This window comes from Octodon degus, unplaced genomic scaffold (genome assembly GCF_000260255.1).
Source record: "Octodon degus isolate 3935 unplaced genomic scaffold, OctDeg1.0 scaffold00026, whole genome shotgun sequence".
NCBI classification, from domain to species: domain Eukaryota; kingdom Metazoa; phylum Chordata; class Mammalia; order Rodentia; family Octodontidae; genus Octodon; species Octodon degus.
The window spans coordinates 15,478,751-15,483,883 of NW_004524602.1; the positions used below are offsets into that span (position 1 = coordinate 15,478,751).

At 45.8% G+C, this 5,133-nt stretch overlaps 1 protein-coding gene across 1 annotated transcript in view; it reads left to right on the plus strand.

Moving 5' to 3' along the window:
• The first annotated feature begins 4,996 nt into the window (after positions 1–4,996).
• Ice2 (interactor of little elongation complex ELL subunit 2) overlaps positions 4,997–5,133 on the plus strand; it is a 55,911-nt gene continuing 55,774 nt past the window's right edge. The window contains exon 1 of the mRNA XM_004628953.2: positions 4,997–5,097. The gene's annotated coding sequence lies outside the window, so the exon portion shown is untranslated. The remainder of the gene's footprint in view (positions 5,098–5,133) is intronic.

Sequence of the window (5,133 nt, forward strand, 5' to 3'; positions counted from 1 at the left end):
GTGGCACGGCAGACAGGCATTGCAGAGCAGAAGCGGTTCCTGGTGGGTAGAAGGTAGCAAAACAAGCAAAAGATGCCCACCGCTCTTTCCCTCGTCTCTTACCCAGGGAACTGAGGCCAGGCAGCCCTCACGCCCTTAATCCTAGCGCCCTTGACCCTGGCATCGCACCATGAATCCTTCTTGGCGTCACACACACTGACCCAGCCGCCTCTGAAAACCCCCCACCTATGACCCCGTGAGACTTTGAGGACATCAAAACATGAACCGTAACACACGCACGCCCGTGTTTGTAGTACCAGGATATGTATATTGCTAACTCTTGGAACTAGCCCACGTATGCATGGACAGATGAATGGATAAAGAAAATAGGGCCTCTATGTGCAAGCAAGTGCTACTCCACCATCAAGGGGGATAAACCTGAATTATTTTTAGGTAGATGAATGCTCCTGGAGACCATAATTTTAAGTGAAGTAAATCAGACACATGAGTGTAAATATTATCATTTCTTTTGTATATTACATATTAGAATTATATATTATAAATAGCATGTTATACACAAGGAGCAAAATGGAGCATAGATATTGACATAGAAAAAGCTTTTTCAAATGAGAAGGGGAACACGAGATGGGTAGAGGAAAGGAGGGAAAAGGAGACTTAAAGAAAATACAGTAAGTGAAGGAAAACCATCACTAGAGCTTTCATAAATGGTAGGGGAGGGACCAAAGCAGAAAGAAGATGAGAACACTCACAGCTCCCCCACGCCCGGCGACCACTGTGTACTGCCAAGACACACTCATAAGAAAGAAAAGAAAAATATTAATTGCGGCGATCCTTCCGATTTGCATAAATTATTCACATCTGATAGTACACTTGAAATTATAGCTGAAGAAATAAATTGCTATGCTGTATAATGTGACTTTAGTGAAAAAAACCCTCAGCAATGTGGGAAATCTTTTACAATCATTGAGAAGAAAATTCATATGGGAATATTAGTAATTATGGGGATAGTACCATGACCAGATGCTGGATTGTTTTGGGTGGAAAATAATGCATATGCCAGCGCCATGTAGAGTGCCAGGCAGTGGGGTTGGCTTGGTTTTATTTTTTAATTAATTAATTAATTAATTTATGTTGCGGAACCAGGGATTGAATTCAGGCCCTTGTGCTTGCCAGGCAAGCACTTCTTCTCCTGAGCCGTCTTCCTGGCCCCGGTTTGGTTTTAGACTCCTGAGAAGTGCTTAACTTTCTCTGGCAATGCCACATGCAGAACCGAGCCTCCCCTGAATAAACTGAGAAAAGTCATGCCGAGCATTGTGGTGCATGACTGTCACAGCAGCGCTTGCGAGGCGGTCGCAGGACGAGGGCCAATGTGGGCTACATGGTGAGCTCAAGTCTGGCCTGAACTACGCAGCAAAACCCAGTCTTCAAAAAAAACAAGAAAGAGGGGCTGGTGAGATGGCTCAGTGGTCTAAAGCACCTACTTAGAACAAGCTTGGCAGAGCACAGGGACCGCGGTTCAATCCCCTGCACCACATGCCAGCCAGCCCCGCCCCCTGGTGGGCTAAGCTGCCCCCCCCCCACACAAATAAATAAATAAAATTAAAAAAAAAAAAACAAGAAAGAAAGAAAGATGCGCTGGGCGTGGTGGTGTGCACCTGCAATCCCAGCACCAAGAGGTGTGAGGCAGGAGGATCGCCACAAGCTCAAGGCCAGCCTGGACTACACAGTGAATTCAAGGTCAACCTGAACCACATAGTGAGACCCTGTCTCAAAAAGAAAAACAAAAAAAAAAAAAAAAAGAAAGAAAGAAAGAAAGAAAGAAGGAAAGAAAGAAAGAAATTATTAGCATACCTCTAAGCTTACTGATTTAGTTCTGGCTCACCTTGAACCCACCTCACCTCCTGGCTTTGCTCAATAAACACCCCTGAGAAGTGGGGTTGCTGGGCACCCCACCTTCCAGACCCCCCTGCTGTCTGTCTGACAGAAGCTTCCTCTTTCTCGATAATTCTCCCCACTCTTCAGCTCTGCTGTTCCTGGACTCCTTACTTCCACAGTTTGTGTTCTGTAGGTGTTTCAGAGGTCCAGCAGGTTGCTACCGCCCCATGATCGTCAATAAATACTGCCACCTGCTACCTGCTAAAGAAATTAATAGTCTATTCAAGAATGCGGCTGGGCGTGGAGGCACAGGCTGAGGCAGGAGGACTGATGCCACGGGAGGCCAGCCTGGGCTACAAGTGAGTTCAAGCCCCGCCCAAACCGCATAGCAAGATCCTGTCTCAAAAATAAAATAAATAGAATGCAATAAAATGGAAAAAGTGCGGTGATACACAAAAGCACGATTTTATGGTGAACATGTCTGTTTGCAGATATATCAAAGTAAAACAGCACAAATAAAGGATAAAGTTATGTAAGTTATGTTTTCTTAGTGGTTACAACTGTGAGTTACATATCCAGGCCAGAAGAAGTCCCTGGCAAGCCAAGGGGCCGGCGGCAGCGGGGCACACACCAGCTGCTGGGACGTTAGATCCAACAGCACCGCGCTCTGGCGCAGAGACAGCGGAGCAGAAGCGGGCAGGCGGGGCAGCCAGCGCATCACAGAGGAAATCCGAGAAGAAATTGACATGCGTGTAAAAAATAGAAACCACACATGTACATGGATTTAAGGAAAACCTGGAACTTAAAACCTGATCTTGTCTTTGATTACAAAGAAAGGGGCTGACTTAGAACAGTCAGCCTCCTCTTACACCCAGTTCCTTGAGGAAAACATTAAAATGGTATAAAAAAAATTGTAATCCAGCTAATTTGTGGTGTAGCAGTTGTACATAAATACTGTATACTCCAACAAGGGGGCACTCACAAGATTTCTATGTTACAACTGTGAATTCATTATTGATAAACTATTAACCTGCGCAGAAATGCCACAGAATAAAGTATGCAAAAATACATTCACTGCACAGAAGCTTATTTAGGGGCTGGGGAGAGAGCTCGGGGGTCTAAGTGCCAGCCTGGCAAGGGCAAGGACCTGGGCATCACATGCCATGCCGGCCGTGCTGGCCACGGAAACTGGGCGTGGTGGCACACATCTGTAATCCCAGCGCTGTGGGGGGCTGCTGAGCCAGGAGAATCACTGTGAGTCTGAGCGACGCAGCAAGCCCCTGCACCAAATAAATAAAGCTTTTTAAAAATAATTTTATTGAGAAACAAATATCAATGAGAAAGTTTCACAACTGATTACTGGCACATTTTCAATAATTAATACATTGCATATTGTTGTCTTAGTAGTTATTCATTGTACAAGATGCAGATATGCTATCCTGTCTCAAACACTATTATAACAATCCTCTCTATTCATTGAATTAAGAGAATGGAGTTGTATATCTATCCTATTTTGAGTACACAGATACAAAAGTGTCGTTCATTTCTATCCCACTTTTTTGGTTAGTTTTCTCAGAGAAGGGCATTTCATTGTCATTTAAATATTGTCAGTGCTTGAATTCAGCACAATCTCCTAATAGAGTCCAGTAGTCCATAATAGTGGTGGGTTTTCTGTAAGACTGGCAACGTCCAAAGTTGTAGACTTCAGCTTTTTATACCTCAGCATATTAATGTGGCTTTACTTTTTATACTTTTTCATACTTTTCTGCTGGATAGTTAAGACCAAGATAAAGCAAGACCTATATAACAAGAAAAGCAACTTTTGTATCTGATAAGGTCAGCCAAATCCCCTCAGGATTTATCCTGTAACCCTGTACCACACTTTGTAGATCCTTTGTCAGTGTCAGCCATGAGGATGAGTCACAGCCATTGCTTGACCAATTTGCTCTCTGTGAAAGCCTGAGAGAATGTTTTTGTTCCATGTGACTCTCAGGCACACTCGTCGATCACTTTCCTCTGTGGTCCCATAATCTCCTTGATCAGAAAATTTGGGACACAAATGAGTTACATGATGTTATAGTATAGGTTCTCCTATGTCCTGAGTCCTCACTGACCTTGAAAGGCTAGGGCCAAAATGTTGGCTGTCCTTGTGGCCCTTCTTTTTCTCTGATTTTTGGTCTGCAAACTTAGGTTGTTAACCCTCCAGAAGAGAAGCATATTATTACCCTACAACATATGGGGTTGGGTTTAACCTCACTATCTGTCTGAATATCAAACATCTTAGGCATAACATGGAACAAGTATTTTCCATCAAATATTGATGGAAATTGATTGATTTCCATCAATCAATTGATATACTGATATGTCGAACTTTAAGTCCCTGCAAAATATGAAGACAAAAATTTAAAAAAATTTTAAAAATTGAAAAAAATATGAATAAACAATTACATAATTTTACACAGAAATTAAGAAATCTAACCATATACAGCATTGTAACAAGACTGTCCTGTGATATATTTTTTCCTGTCTCTTGTTTTCATTTATTGCCCTGTAAAAACACTTTTAAAAAAGCCAAGTAAGCTGTGTGTTCACACCAATCAGCTGCCTTTACATACAAAATGTTTCAAAGAAATTCACGCATGCAAAGCGATTTCTTTCCATTTAATGAAATACGTTCGATTCCTGTAAGAATTTTTTAATGGATACAACACTGATCAGTACTTTTATCTGGGGACCAGAGCCGTCTGCACCGCGTGGCACAGGCCTCGCCCGTGTCGCCGGGCTGCAGGCGGCAGGGCGTGCCTGCCCGCTCGCGGACGCCTTTCCTCACAGCTCTGCAAGCTCCGCCGGCCGTCAGGGCCGCGCTGAGCCTTTGCGAAACCCAGAAGCGTTGCTCCGTCGTGTCGTCCTTAAGGTGCGGGACGGACTGTGACAGCCAGCCTCCCTGGTCCCACCCACCAATCGCAGGCCTGGCCTCCGCGCACCGCCGCGGGACCGCAGGAGACACCCCAGGGCCGCCCGAGGACCTGCAGCGAGCGGGGCGCGCCACCAGCTGCCGGCAAACGCGGCCCCGCCCCCGGCGTCGTGCGACGTCATCACGCAGATCGCGTCGGCGCGGCCACGTCCTTAAATACGGCCCTCCCCGCCCGCGCGAAGCTGAGCCTTGGGGCGGAGTGTGCGTGGCGTGAGGGCGCACCCCGACCTGCCCCGCCGCGGAGCGAGGTGGGCGGAAGGGCGGCGGGAGGGGGCGGCCCTGCG